This window comes from Copadichromis virginalis, linkage group LG3, assembly GCF_057382275.1.
Source record: "Copadichromis virginalis isolate Kocher_CV1m ecotype Utaka linkage group LG3, C_Virginalis_male_GT1.1, whole genome shotgun sequence".
Lineage (NCBI taxonomy): Eukaryota > Metazoa > Chordata > Actinopteri > Cichliformes > Cichlidae > Copadichromis > Copadichromis virginalis.
Window position 1 is genome coordinate 50,554,618 of NC_140620.1, and position 16,168 is coordinate 50,570,785.

Genomic DNA, 16,168 nt, shown 5'->3' on the forward strand with positions numbered 1-16,168 from the left:
TAGAGACACAGCACCAATAATGTTACACTGGGAGTTAACTAAACTTACTTTGAAACAATTTCTAGTTTACTCTGCTAATTTATTAATGCTGAATAAAACTGACATATGTGGGGAATTTTGCAGGTATATAAAACTGATAATTCATTTTTAGAGAATTTCATCTACATTTTAATATTATTTGAATTAAACATCTGTAATAGATGGTAGAGAGTTGTTTTTTTTTTTTTAAATTCAAGACAAACAGATTTTTATTAAGTTGCTGAGACGTTATTATTTTCAGTTGTTGTGTTAAATTTCTTTAATCTTAGTAAGCAGCAATTTCAATGTTTCATCTACCCAACTGATTGTTATTACTCCTTAAATACATTGTGGTATTATCTTCTCAGAACAACCACTTTGCGGTCTGCCTCTGACATCCTCTGTTGTATGGAAACTGGCCTTCAATTTGGAGATGTACTATGGCTCACTCCAAACGACGCTACAACTTGGTTTTGCAGAACAAATGCTTGAAGTTTCTCTGTGCACAAGCCCTATCCAGATCAGTCAAATATGGCATGCTTGTAGCAGGTACTGTTAATCAGGTACCAGTCAGGCACTTGATTGTTAGCTCCAGGGGTACCAGAAGCTCAAAACAAGAGTCAGTATCAGAATAACCTGTTTGGCATTGACAGAGAAGATTTGGCAAGTTTTTCACAGGCATCTTACATATGCAACTATGCAGCTCAACCCACAATTGTATTTTTCTTACAAATGCAGTACCACTTAAGAGGACATAAACAGGCTTTCCAATGGTAAAAGATTTATATCAAAGAAGCATTGTTACAGAAATGAAATACACAACCAAATACAAATTTCCTTACCTGTTGAGCTAAGTTTATATTAAAGAATAAAAAAATCCCCATAACTTTTTTCGAAATGTTAATTCAAAAACCCCATTTGCATCTTGTTCTGCCCCGCTTCTGTGTTTATTTCTATTCATCATTTGTAGATGAATACAGAAAAAGATCAATGAGAGGCAAAGTGCAGGGACAGAATAAAAGGCATGGAAATGTGTTCCTGATTGCTGGTTTGCTTGATTCAAGTGCTTTCTTGGACTTTGTGGCTGTTTATATGTGAGAGAGCCAGACGGTCCGAGCTGTAAAGGTGCAATCAAGATGTGCAGGGAGCTGCAGTCTTGGAAAATGGAATACAAGGTTTTTGATGAATGTGTGTGTATGCGTGGATGAAGGGGCTTTGTAAAGGGGTCTGCATAAAAGGCTTTGGTGAGAGCTCTGTCGTGAAATGAGAGCTGCTGCAATCGTGCACAGTCATACTCGCCGTCTCTCTCTCGCTCCCCGTCACTCTCTCTCAGGCACACACAAATGCTCCCAGTGAAACATGTCACTGCCAGGGTATATGAGTTTGTCATGAAGAAACTGGAACATGCACATCTGTTTAAGGGAGATAAGAGGTATGTGTGTTTTTTGGTGGAAAAAAGGAAAAAAATAAAATAAACTTAACTTCTGCCAACCCACTGCACCTGGCAAAACCATTTGGGGATAAATATGTAGTCCTGATGTGAAAACACACTCTGTCTTTCTGTGCGTATATCTATGTGTGTGTTTGCGTGTCAGCAGCTGATTAGGGCTTAATGTCACCCATTGGGCGGTGGCTTCTTGAAGGCACTGGCAGTTCTCCATCTTGCCTTTTTCTTTTTTGGCTAAACTTTTCATATCCCACGCACCTGCACCATCTTCCAGGTTTTTTTTTCCAGTCACTCTTTATACCTCCTGTCAACATCCCACTTGCCTGCCCTTGCTCAAAGCTCTATTTTTATCCTAAATGTATATGTTGTGCATCCTGTTGCAGGGACTTCACTGTGAGGAGCTTGACTGGGATGGATGTTGAGCAGTCAGTCTGAACTATGAGGGTCTGTGTAAAGGGATTAGGTGCACTGATATGATTGGAGCTTAATCAGTCTTACACAAAGAGCACACACACACACACACACACACACATGTGCACAAAATGCACACATGAATTTGCTTCCCAATTTTGTTGTGATGAACGCACACACTTCTAGGTCAATAGGAGCTTTGCACCAACATACTAATCCGCTGTGTCTTTTTGATTTACTCCTGGGGATCAGGCAAAGTTTGCCCGGTGGTTTTTAGCACTTTTCGTGCACACTAGTTGCTCTTTTCGCTCGTTTTTGCCCAATTTTGAATTTCACTTTCGTCTTAGTTTTATTTACTGAGCAACTGAGGTTAAATGAACGTTAAGTCGGTTCTGCTAAATTGTTTGCTTCCTTGAGAGGTTTTAGTTAAATTCCCTAAGATGGGAACAAGAGCATGAAATTAGAAAATCCTCTACATCCTAGCAGTTTTGGCGGAAGGGGGTCAGATGGAAGCTGTTGACAGAAGCTATTTTCATAACTTAGGTTTTTAATTATCTGAAAAAAGGCACTGGGACAAATCACATTATTTTTGGAAACAGCTTAAATTATACCTGTTTTAGTTCCACACCCCTATCAATGTTTAGCCCATTTATATTATACTCTTCAAAATATGGCTGCATACATATATTTACGGAAGTATCAGTTTGCCTAGACTCAGATGAGGATATTTATATTTGTATGATGTCTGTGCACTAAATATAAAGCTAAAGTCAGCAGAGCATAAAGGCTTGTAGACTGTAAATAAAAGATGGATGTAGCCCTGTGGTATCATGCACTAGTGAAGTCTGAAGTGTTTTCAGATGTGAATTTAGATGTGATGAGCAATAGGTGGGTCTGACAGAGAATCCAAGGGATTCTGCCTTTTGTATTGTAATGTAATTTCTTTATGTAACATCCACTCGGGGGCTCCCTAGCTGCAAGCTCAGCCACAGTCTTTCTTCAATTATAGCTAGCTGAACCACTTCATCTACGTAGTGAAGTAAGTATATAAGCTAAAAATTAAATGTACGATATAAACACATTTAATTTGTAACCAAAAACTAAAAGGTGAAGATTGACAGACAGATTGCTGCAGTATCTACAGCAGAGGTTCCCAATCCCAGTCCTCGAGAGCTACCATCCTGCAGCTTTTAGATGCATCCTTGTTCCGACACACCTGAATCAAATGAATGGCTTGTTATCAGGCCTTTGCCAAACTTGATGGCACGCTGAAGAAGTAATCAAACCATTTGATTCAGGTGTGTTGGAGTAGGGATGCATCTTGCTCTCAAGGACTGGCTCTGTGTCCCAAAACGTCGGCTGCATCCTTCGGAGGCCGCACTTGAAGGCCGATTACATCACAGCTAGGCGACGAAGGCTGTTCCAATTCGTCGACTCCTTCAAATGCAGCCGACAAATGCGTCCTTCATTTCCCCGAATTTGAAGGATGGGTCGGGTGTGTCCTTCGTGGCCCACCATATCCCAGAATTCATAGCGCGGCCCAGCCAAATTTCAGCTGCCAACAATGGCGGCCGCTACTGAGTTTTAAAGTTAGTCTTATTATTCTTTCTGGGTCACAAAATAAACTTTTAAAATATTTTCAGGCGAGAAAGTAGCTGTGTAAATTTCAAATATCTGCTCAGTTTATCAAGACATCGCATATTTGCAAAAGTGTGCCGACGTTTTCGGAGACGTCTGTACCCCACCCGCTCGATAGCAAGCCGGGGGGTTCAATGGTCACTCGAGCCGGCGAGAGCAGCGGACTCCCGGCTTCATCGTTTTCAGGCCCCTGCTCTTTCGCTACTCAGGTTAAACATGATATATAAGTCACTCGGATAACTTAAAAATTAAATTTTTTACCCTTTTTCGGTGTTTTATTTGTTCCGGAGTAAATCGGTTTGGCTGTGATCAACGTTATTAGATTAAATAAAACTTTATTAATTCATCAGGTTCCTCCGGGATTTTCACACAGCTGAATAAACGTTAAACAGAAAACTGATTAAACAGAAGTGTGAGACGGTCGAGAATTTACGCCAGTGTCCTGTTATATTTTTAGATAGCAAGGAGCAGACGGACGAGTTTATTAAACTCCACCGACACAGCGGTGACGCAAATCTGACTGTCCCATTTCACAGCCTCGCACTTCCGGCCTTCTCGGTCTTCGAAGGACCCGGCCCACGTAGACCACGAAGGCCGGGTCCTCCGAAGGATGCAGCTGACGTTTTGGGACACAGCTTGGGATTGGGCACCCCTGATCTACAGTGATGCAGATGTTGTACTGGTCCATTATGATGAAGAGAAGGCTGAGTATATCTACATCCCTACCCTTATCGATGGCTATGAACTCTGGGTAATGATCGAAATATACATCTTGAGCTTTCTCTGAAGGGTTCCTGGGCTCAGCCTTAGAGATAGGGTGAGATGTTCAGTCATCCAGGTAGGACTCGAAATAGACCCGTTGACTCCTCCACATCCAAAGGAGCCAACTAAAGTGTTTCAGGCATTTGATTAGGCTTGCTTCCTAGGCACCTCCTGGGCAAGATGTTTCAGGCATGTTTTATCTTGAGCAGAGAGTGGTCTGTCGTGCAATAATTAACGTCTGCCAACAGGTGTGATTTGGATGACTAACAGCTGCATGTCATGTCAGGAGGAGAAAAATAGTTGCCCAAAACAATGATATCATCAAAAAGGGCACAGCCTTATTGGGTGAAAGAATGAATCAGGATGAAAACTGAAGAAGAAAAATGTGCACAGAATAATCATATAAGGTTGTATAATCCACCTTCTATACCTATTATATACTTATTGGATTATATTCCCTTTGGATTAAGCCAGGGAAGCCATTTTTGCACTCTACTTCTTCTTCTTCTTCTTCTTTCTTAAACAACTATATTTCAAAAACCCTCAGCCACCGCAATTATTACATTGAAAGATTTCAGTGTACAAATCAAAAGCATGCTTCAGCATGTTATGCTTTGCATTAAAGAAAAACAAGTAATCAGGAACTGTGAAATCTGCTTGTTTATATTATTAGAACAGCATATCGATCATGCATCCTTGATTGCACAAGACAGACTTCCACTGAACTACTGCAGGTATTTTCTTGTAGACTCAGGCGATATAATCTCACAGTGGGACTTCACAGATTTGATTTTGTTTTGTTGAAACTAGATTGTCTTCCTCGAGGGCACGAAAGACATGAGAGGGAGGTAATCATAATTCTGAAGGATTTCGTCAGAATATTTCCTGAGAATATAAAGACGTGCGCTCAAATGCACGGCAGGGTCGCGTGGGATGCCATTTACAGTAAGAGCAACAAAATGCTACCTGACATGTAGAGCACATGTGTGTAAACGTGTGAGTATGGAAGCATAATTGTGGAAGGAATTTACATAAAGCACCTACAGCCATTTGCCCTCAGAAGAAACTGGGACTGACTTGCAAAAGAATAGCATTCTTACATTAACGTTAACTCAGGATGACGGTATTCCCTCTGTAAGTCTTTCAGGTCATAAAATATATCATATATCAGAAAGAAATAAATATATCACTGGGCGTTTTGAGGGAATCATTAATATACCAATCTCCTGCTTTTTCTCAGAAGTACCACTAAGGACAAGTCAAGCTGCTCTTTTATTTGCATGAGTACTGTTTTGGAGCCAATCCAGTCCTATTGTTACTTGACAAGCATTATTGGAATTGCTGTTCTGGTATATGTGTGTGTGTGCGTGCTTGGAGCTTAGAGATGGTAAGCTTTAATTCTTTGAGCATTTGCACTAATCTCAGTGGGAAAGCAAGTTCATTTGGTATCCTTCTTGGCCGTGTGTGGAGCACAAAGCCAGAGCTGCTTACTGTGTGTGTGTTTTTGTAACTGTGGTTAGCTCTGACTGTATATGGTCTCTGGATAAGCTAAAGTGGTGCATAACTACCTGGATGGGAATGTTTTCAAAAAGGGCTAATGGAAATTCAGCTTTCTTTGAGGAGGAGAGGGCCATTATCAAATGTGAGAGACAGTTGGTCTCTAGTTTAGTCCGAAACAAACGAGCTCAGATGTTTTCAACAGAAGACAAAAGCATGAGCAATCTCAGAGCACAGTTTATGTTACCAGTAGGTCACCATGGACTACTAATGTCTTTGTAAGTGCTACCAAGTGCTGCCTTCAGCACTCTTTCCAGAGCTTTACATAACCTGAAGGCTTTAAGAGTTATGACAGTGGTGGCTATACAGAGGTCAAAGGGCACAAATCCCAGACCTCCTCAGAAACAGCTGCTGCGATTAAAAGACTCTAGAGTCATTCCATCTCGAGTCGGCAAATCTTTAGAATATTTTCTGCTGCAATTTATGATCCAAAGTTTGAACATATATACTGAGTGCTGTGAAATTTAGCAAGCTTTCAACATATATTCTTTAGAAAACTCATCCATCGACCAAGTTTCAGGTGTGAACTTGAGTAACTTGAGCACTTTTAAACATAAAGCCTGAAATTTTCACTGATTTTTCTCATTATCAACATGAATCGTGATCTGTAATTTGGGACACATATATATAGAAAAAATGAGTATTGGATGGTTAAAAAAAAGGCCCACATTTCAGCCCTCATATGGCAAAAGACAACCAGTGAGTATGTCTGAATAGTACACAGTTCAATTTCACAATACTACAAAATATGGAAAATATTTTACCATGAAATTTCAAATCAAAAAATGAAGCAAATGCAATTTTTTCATCAAGTTTTGTTCATCACTAAAACAAAAATATCAGCTTAGAACAAAATTCTGGAGTTTCAGGAATATTCTAATTTTGGGAAATTACAAGGTCGTTTCAGCCTTGCAAGAGTAGTAGTGTGCCGCAGCTTTGAATCGCAAATACACTGAGGCTGACAATCAATCAAAAGTGCAAATACGTGTGCAAACAAACATGGAAATGTCATAATATTGTAAATAATAGCAGCTTTAAAACAGAAGAAAACCCTGAGCCACATTTCAAAGAAATACATTCAAACTTGTTGAAAATCACAACTTAATAAAACGGCTCGTGGTACACTTTGTCTATTTTTAGCCGCCCACTCGTGCTTGAAACCGACTGCTCCTGTGAGATTTGAGTACGATCCCAGTCCCAATGCAGGACTGTAAAAATTTTTATGCAAATCGGAGACACGTGACTTAAAAGGTAAGGATCAGTGCTGCCGATACAGATAGTGTGCTTGACTCTAAGTGGACAAACAATATTCTTTTCCCATGTTTAAATTAGGTTTAATGTTGGCTGATTAAACCAGTGTTTAAACCTTTGTTTGTCACTTTCTCTCCTTCTTGTGCATAATGGACTTAATGTGTACTTTGGTTGGTAAAATACTAAAAAGGCTGGAGCAGTGAATTCTGCAGCTCTCCACCTGCTTCTTCAGCATGTAACTGATACCATTAAAATCGCTGCTAAATGCAATTATCCATTACATATCAAGCAGCAATCTAATTTGTTCTTGAAAATCAGGGGACACTCCCCCACCTCTAATGGGATGATGGATGGAGAGCTTTAGCTGATCTGCTACCAGAGGCTGGTAATGATAAAAGCTGTTTTTACAGCCTTTTCTTTCCCGTTATTGTTTTTATTTTAACAACTTGCTTGTCGTCCTCTGGGCTGTACTGGAACAGATTCATGACGTCTGTTTCCAATGGCAGGAGCTCATTTCAAAGGGCATTGCGTCAGCGCTGTGAAAAGATGGCGGGGAAACAGGCTGTCTGCTGAATACAGGGAGCTCCTGATGATCCTGTGACTGGAGCCTCATCAATAAGTTAGTGTTCCTAATGCACCACATGAACAGGAGTGATGCTCTCTGGAGGAAAACTCCTGAGTGAGTTCAACATGGATGACTCATCTTTGACTGAACATAAACATCTCCAGGGCTGATGACGTGAGTTAGATGACGTTATTCTTATCAGGTCATCTTTCTCAGTTCTATTCGCTTTAAGTGTATTATTACCACATTACTTCTAACATAACCATTATATCAAAGTTTTGACTTCTAAGCTAACAAGGGCTATTTCCCTATCACATTTCTCCCATTGGGGTCCCCTATCTTTGAAAAACACCTCAGTCTGGACCTTTAACTTTTTGTCCAATCATATTTCCCCTGAAGAAAAAAGTGGTTCAAAAATCTGTTGTAAAAAAATAATGTACTTGCTACAATTTAAAAATAGCAATTCATACATTCATTTAATCTTTGTTACATCACTGGAGTGCTCTTGTGCATTATGCAGCAAAGCCTCACTAAGCCTCAGATGTAGAAACTCATAAGCAAGTCCAGCAGGAGAGAAAACATCTGAGTGGTTTTAAAGTCACTTCACTATAGATCCCAGATTATTGTGGAGCTGACTTTAAAATTGTATTGCTTACTTTTGATACAGCTTCAAGATATATTGCTGATCTTCTGACCTCCTGCCCACTGGGTTTCAAACATTTAAAGTAGAAAAGTTTTCCTTTTGCAGCACATTTGCACAGTGGTTAGCACTGTTGCCGCACAGCAAGAAGATCCTGAGTTCAATTCCACCATCAGGCCGGGGTCTTTCTGTGTGGAGTTTGCATGTTCTCCCCGTGTTTGCGTGGGTTCCCTCGGGGTACTCCGGCTTCCTCCCACCGTCCAAAGACATGCAGTTTGTGGGGATAGGTTAATTGATTCATCTAAATTGCCCATAGAAGCGAATGTGAGTGTGAGTGGTTGTGTGTCTCTGTGTGTTAGCCCTGCAAAAGACTGGTAATCTGTCCAAGGTGAAAAAATAGCACTAATGGGAGAACTCTACAGGAGGATAGAAAAGGCCAGAAGGAGTTGGTCTGTTGTTGTGGGCTTAGAGAGAGCACATGACAGAGTGCAGAGAGACGAGGCGCAGTATCACAGAAAAGAATTCAGCTGACAGAGAAGCAGATAAGAGCGCTGCAGGATATGGACGAAGGCAGTGAGACAGTGGTGAGGTGTGCAGTAGGAGTGACAGATGGGTTCAAGGTGGAGGGGGGATTACACGGGGGGTTGCCTGTAAGCCCTCTCTGTTTGCCAGGGTGATAGACAGGTTGAAGTCAGCCAAGAATCTCTGTGGATTATAATGTTTGTTTTAATGATCGGTAGAGTGAGTAGGAAACAGGTTTAGGAGAGCCTGGAAAGAATAGTAATGAAAGTCAGAAAGAGAATGGTTGGTACTTCACCAGTAAGTGAGACCAGTAAGAGTAAAGGACGAGGTTTTCAACATGTTAGTGAGTACAATTACATTAAATGGGTGCATAAGTATAGACAACTGAGCTAAAGATGCTAAGATTTGTGTTGGAAGTGACAAACTAGGGGTTTATACTTCAGTAGGAAATCTACATCATAGCTATGTTGTAACCGCAAAACCCACTGAAACTGACGTAACCTACAACGTACACCTGCCTAGAAATGTAACTACACATTGGGCCTGTTCAGTGTCACCAAATCCTCCTTACGTATCTGTGACAGAATAACAATCGTCCTCCCAATATAAGGACCAAGATATTCCTTGGAGGGGAAATATTGGAATAGTCAAAAAACAAAAATATGTATCCACGAAAAACAAAGGAAAAAAGTGCCAGCGTTTTATTTTCTTTCTATTGGCTGTGACCATATATAAAACACGGGGACATGACCACACAGTAATTAACATGTAATGCATGGATACACCAATAACTTTCGCCAACTACATCAGCCGCATACGTAGGTTACGTCACGGGATCTGCAAAAATTCACCACAGAAGTTTATAGATGCACGATTTGTAATAGAAATCTGTTGCATGTGGTGAAATGACAACAATCAGAGCACACCGTCCTCTCTGTTGTTGATGTAGGCAACAAATGCACGCTGATCTTCTTTGTGTCTCGCGTGTAATGTTGAGATGTCCGGAAACACTTCCATCTCATCTCTGCAGAGGGACAGTATGTACAGTATAGCTCTGTACAGTAACAGTAACAGCACCGCATCTTCCCTTTTAATCTCCTGATGGGTCATGTGACTCTGGAACAATCCACTCTGTTGTTGCTCTTAACTCTGTTTTACACACTCAGAACGGGAAGCAGCAGCAGCAGCAGCATAGACAGGCCCAGCTGTGCTAGTGTGACGTGCAAATACATTAAAACTAATGGATTTGCTTTCTGCATTTACTTTTTAAGGGTCACACATTACATTATTGACTGCACTGCTGATCAATGCATTTGTTGATCAATGCAAGACTTGGTGATTACTAAGTTAGAAAGGAGATTAAAAAAATAAAAAAGGACACTTATGAGATTTATTAGCAAATGTGAGATGAGCCACTAAGTGTAAAGTGGGTTTCTTTTTAATTAAAAGCACAACTTGTTAATCTGATGGCACAAGGCCTTGTTTAATTTCCCATCAGTGTTTGCCTGCTCTCTCTCGTGTGCGAGCTAAAGGTTGATACTGGAGCTGAGTGCATCATGGTGGCGATGTCGCTGCTCTCTGTGTTTCATCAGGTCATTGTCCGTTTAGATGGATGCATCCATAGTGCCCTGAGGGGGTTTCTTTGTTAACACGATCATGAATCTTGTTCCTCTGATGGCCATAATTTGATGATTCATGTTGTACGCATGCATATTGCAAACATGCAACAGTCTTCGTCTTAAATTCTCCTATTTTACACAAATGAATGATTGTTTCCTGTTTTCTTTTCCCGGAGCAATGAACCGATGCACTGTATTCAAAAATGTCAACGCACTACTCAAGGGAGCAAGAAGTTTCCCTTAGTCACTGTTTCAGTGATAGATGTGCATTTTAAGTCACTGTCTAACGTTAAGTCTAAGGTGGAAGTTACAGGATGTACTGACATAGAAATATTTCCTATGAAAAAGTGTCTACAGGTTGGATACACTTAAAAGAAAAACACAGATGTTTTAAGATGAACATAACCCGCTTGCTATCTTCAAAATCTGCTCAAATACAGCTAATTGAAGAGCAGCTACAGCCTGGTGGCAAACAAAACTGATCATCTCAGAAGACCCCGGTGTGAATGACACACTTCACATCTTCTTAATCTGCAGGTTCGGTGTCATGAAAGAACCACGTCAAAGGTAAGAGAAGTGTTTTTGCAAATGTAAAAATAAAATTAACACACGTATAAAACTAGTTATACACTTTATGAGGAGTGACTGACAATTTGCCCTGGAGAAAACCGCATGCAACGTGCTCACACAAAGCGATTCTGCTCTCTGGCTCAGCTTTGAAAAGCGGCTATGAAAGTAGGAGGCGATCCTTCTGTCGTCGCAAGATTAGGCGAAGCAAAGGAAACAAATTTTGAATGTCAAGGTGTTTCTATAACCTGCCTCCAGTCTCCTCCAGGTTCACGAAGCATCCCTAAAATTACTTTTTGCAGCTGAGAATTCTTCATGGTCGTGTTCGTGTTTGAGGCAAGAAACGTGTTTTTCTTCCATCTCCCACCCACCTGGAATCATTCCTTTCAGCACACACGTGGCAACGGTACATGTTGCACGAAGACTCATGCTCACATGTAAATACACCATATTAATCTGGATATTTTAGTCATGAAAGTGGAAAATAAAAAGATAATTAAAGCCAAATCACACTGTCTTCACATTCATCTGCTAAAGAGGGAAGCCAGCAACTGTATCACATGAAATTCATAAACTAATACGCAGATTTATGTCACTTATAATGTAGTGTGATGAGAATAAATGTGTGGATGTAGTGCTTTTGATTTTTTTCCCCAACTGAAAAACAATCTTTGCCATTTTTATTCATTTTATCCCTCTTTTATTGTTGGATCATTTCACAATTTTCATAATTCTGGCTATGCATGTTAATAGTCTTATTTTCTTCTTCTTACATTAGAACTAAAATCAAAGAGCAATCAGGATGCAATCAAAGCGCAGACTCCTCACATTAATTCAAGGTTCTGAGCACAAAATATTGCAATAACCATTGAACAATTACTGCCGTTTTCATGCACAGTCACTTATTTTCAAGGGAGCAGACAAAATTACCATGAACAAAATGAAATGTAAATTTTTTTTTATACTTTGTCTGCCTGAAGCCATGAAAATTGTTTAAAAAAAAAGGGTTTACTCCTTTGTAATGCTTTCCTAGGCTGTTACCGGAGCTGTCTTCTGTTGTTTGCTTGTGGGTCTTTCTGCTTTTACGTTTTTTCAGTGGCTCACGAAATGCGACTCGATACTGGATTGACTTCAGGGGACTGACTCAGTCGCTGTGGGTCGCTTTGCCAAGATGTTTCGGGTCATTGTCAGCATGCGCAATAAAGTGCCATAGCAAAACTGTTCATGCGCTCCGAATGCTCCTGCTATTCCTCTAATAGATTGGTTTTTGAGCCCTCGAGCTTGATGATTTAATGCACGGCATTAGGTCTACAGTGTAGCAGTGTAGTGTAGTGTACCCTATTCTGTAACACACAAAAAAAGCTGCATGTTGTGGGTAGACTGCATGATACTGCGATTTGTCCACTTGTTAGTATTCGGCCATGTCAGCGGTCCCCAACCTTTTTCGCGCCACCGACAATATTTTCACGGACCGGCCTGTAAGATGCTGCGGATAAATACAACAAAATAAAATCAGTACCGATACCTAAAAAGGAAGATTCATTCATATCACACAGGAAAAGACCCAGGCTAACCAAGTTTACGATAAAAACAATTAAAAAAATAATGATAAAAACTGATAAAAACCCTGAAAAACATAAATTCGTACTTGAGCCCGGTACCAAATGACTCGTGGGGTTGCCCCGGGGGTTGAGGACTGCTGGATTAGCACAACAATTCACTGTAACTCTGTCTAGAGTGCTCATAGTATTTATATTGCACAAACATTGCACAATATGCTCTCTCTTTCTGACAGGGACTAGAAAGAGAGAGCATATTTCTCCTGTTTTGGCTTCCCTTCATTGGCTTCCTGTTTAATCCAGAATTGAATTCAAAATCCTGTTCCTCACGTGCAAGGTCTTAAATAATCAGGCCCCATCTTATCTTAATGACCTTGTAGTACCATATCACCCTATTAGAGCACTTTGCTCTCGCTCTGCAGGCCTACTTGTTGTTCCTAGAGTATTTAAAAGTAGAATGGGAGGGAGAGCCTTCAGTTTTCAGGCCCCTCTTCTGTGGAACCAGCTTCCAGTTTGGATTCAGGAGACAGACACTATCTCTACTTTTAAGATTAGGCTTAAAACTTTCCTTTTTGTTAAAGCATATAGTTAGGGCTGGACCAGGTGACCCTGAATCCTCCCTTAGTTATGCTGCAATAGACGTAGGCTGCCGGGGGATTCCCATGATGCATTGAGTTTTTCCTTTCCAGTCACCTTTCTCACTCACTATGTATTAACAGACCTCTCTGCATTGAATCATATCTGTTATTAACCTCTGTCTCTCTTCCACAGCATGTCTTTATCCTGTTTTCCTTCTCTCACCCCTGCAGCTCTCGCAGCAGGTGGCCCCGCCCCTCCCTGAGCCTGGTTCTGCCGGAGGTTTCTTCCTGTTAAAAGGGAGTTTTTCCTTCCCACTGTCGCCAAAGTGCTTGCTCATAGGGGGTCATATGAGTGTTGGGTTTTTCTCTGTATCTATGAAGCGCCTTGAGGCGACTTTGATTTGGTGGTATATAAATAAAATTGAATTGAATTGAACATGTGAAAAAGATGACTTTCTCTATGCAGTCTTGAAAAAATTAAAACACCTCATGACTGAGTTGCTTATAGAACTACTTTTAGCAGCAAAGACTGGTATTTTGTACGGCTTTATTGGCCTCGCACATTGTTGTGAAAGAATTTTGGCCCACTCTTCTTCATAGCCTTGCTTCAGTTCATTGAGGTTTGCAGGAATTCTTTTAATGCACAGTTCAAAGCACAGTTCAAAACAGTGGTTCAATCGGTGCTGCTGTGCATGGGATCATTGTCCTGTTGGATGACCCAATTTCAGCTTTAGCTGTTAGACATATGTCCTCACTCACTCTGGAATACCTTGGTATTCAGAGGAGTTTGTTGTTCTGAGGTTATCAGGCTGCAAAACAAGCCCACATCATCACCACTCCACCACTGTACTTCACAGCTGGTAGGAGGTGCTGATATGCTGTTTGGTTTTTGCCAAATGTGGTGCATTATGGCAAAAAAATCTCCACTGAGGTCTCGTTTGTGCAAAGGCAGCTTGTTTAGACGCAACTTTGCAAACCTGAAGCTGTGCAGTTCTTCTTAAGGAAAAGAGTCTTTTTCCTGGCAGCCCTTCCTAACCACTCACGTGTTGAAAGAATAAAAAAACATGTAGCCGTGAAACAGCTTTTAAATCATTTTCCAATTAAATTTAAAAGAGAAAAGGGACCGGTGTGATTGTTTTCTTTTCTTTTTGAAATCTTCTTTTGGTGTCACACGGAGGGTAGATTATGAAAGTTGTGTCACCGTCCAAACATTTCTGGTCATATCTAAAAAACATTTTAACACCGAAAACAATCAAGACACAGGAAATGAGCCAGCAGCATTATTAAATTGCACTGAAACCGAAGACACAGAGGCCAGTGAACAGTGCACACCAGTGTGAGGTTAATGTCATTTGCTCTTTATTTTAGGGTTCTTAACCGACAAAGAGTTGCTTCACATTTTACAATTTTCTCCTCTACCCTTTCCCCCTCTTCCTGCCCATCTTCCCTCTTCTGTTTTCGCTGACTGCTGTTTATCTTTCTTCACTTTGTTTATACCATACCGCTGCATACATTTACATCGGCATTATAGGGCTTTACCTGTTTTCCATAGTGACTTACAGTGAGAGAAGATGTGGGGGTGAAGCGATATTTGCCAGGATCATTACCCATTCCCTCGTTCTTCCCTTGATCCTTCCAGCCGACCCAAATTCTCCCATCTCCACCCCCGTCCTCTCCTCCTTCCCTTCACTCTTAAGTGCTCCTCTGATTCAAGGTGCTCTGACAATTGCTCTGGCATGACAGTTTTTCACCCTAATCCTCAGACCTGTTGTCATGGAAATTGGGCTCTCCAAATAGCACCCCGTCACATTCAACCCCCTCTCACATAAAACATGAATGATGAATTTGAAGTTTTGTGTGCGTGTGTGTGTGTCCCTGAATGTGCGCGAGGGGAGGCCAGTGGACGGATTTCAGCAGTTAATCACTCTTTCAGTCATTTCTTGACAAGAGGGGTAAAGAAGAAGAAGCAAACGATGCAGTGAATGGAGGCCGGAAGGTAAAAAAAAAAATCTCCTCAGTGCTGTTTTTTTTTCTTATTCATTCACTGCATTCATTGCATTCGCTGACAGAGCTAGTGGGTTTGTTTAATTGCTCTGGGCTCAAAACTGCTCAGTCCACAAAGAAAAACTAGGCTAGGCGCTTCAAGATAGATAGAGCTGAATGCCTGAGTCTGATTGGTGCTGATGTGAATTGCCCAGTTTTAATAACCCTTCTGACTGAAATATGGTGAGTGAGTGTGCAGCGATAAGACTGATTCAGCTGATTTATGCTTTCGAATTCCTCCACACATGATGTACTAGATTCACTTTCCTTCACTTCAAGTCATTTTTTATTATATTCTATGTTTCATTTATTTATTCTTTAATGTTTCTGTTCTTGCTGTGTTTTCTGATGATTTTTATTATCTTATTTATAGAGGGGAACAGTTCTAAAACAGTATTATTAAATAGTATTATATTATTATTTGCCACACACACACACAGACGGAGAATAAATCAGAGGGAGGGTATAGACTATGATGCCTGTTAGTCTATTAAATATTTATTGCTACTGTCAATGCAATGTTTATTGAATAAAATTATGAATTTTGGACTAAATAAGGTTAAAACGTACACACTGCAATCGCAATTATCTGTCTTTTCTCTGTCTTTTAAAAAATTAAATACACTAACTTATCTGATATTCTCATGTTTTGACTTTTTCTCTTGCAGTCATACAGAGTAGAATCAGTACAACAGGCTAACTGCTATTTTACCTTCTTCACAGCACCACCCTTGCCACAGTAAGTCGAATACTTAATATAAAAAAATTACCTCAGCCAAAAACGTTATGTTTTTGGTAACATTTGCGTGTGTGTCATTCTGTGTGTAAACACAACAGCTGGAAGAGTTTCAAATGAATTCTGCTAAAAACTTGGTGGGGGTCTAAAGTTGGGTCATGTTAACAAGCCATTGAAATGTGGCTTACACCCACCAGGGTCTTTGAGGTCAACTGAATGATTTATAGCTGGAAAACTGACAAAAAGCCCAACTTT

At 40.5% G+C, this 16,168-nt stretch overlaps 1 protein-coding gene across 1 annotated transcript in view; it reads right to left on the reverse strand.

The window, feature by feature from the left end:
• m1ap (meiosis 1 associated protein) overlaps window positions 1-95 on the reverse strand; it is a 56,284-nt gene extending 56,189 nt beyond the window's left edge. The window contains exon 1 of the mRNA XM_085451559.1: window positions 49-95. The gene's annotated coding sequence lies outside the window, so the exon portion shown is untranslated. The remainder of the gene's footprint in view (window positions 1-48) is intronic.
• Window positions 96-16,168: the final 16,073 nt, after the last annotated feature.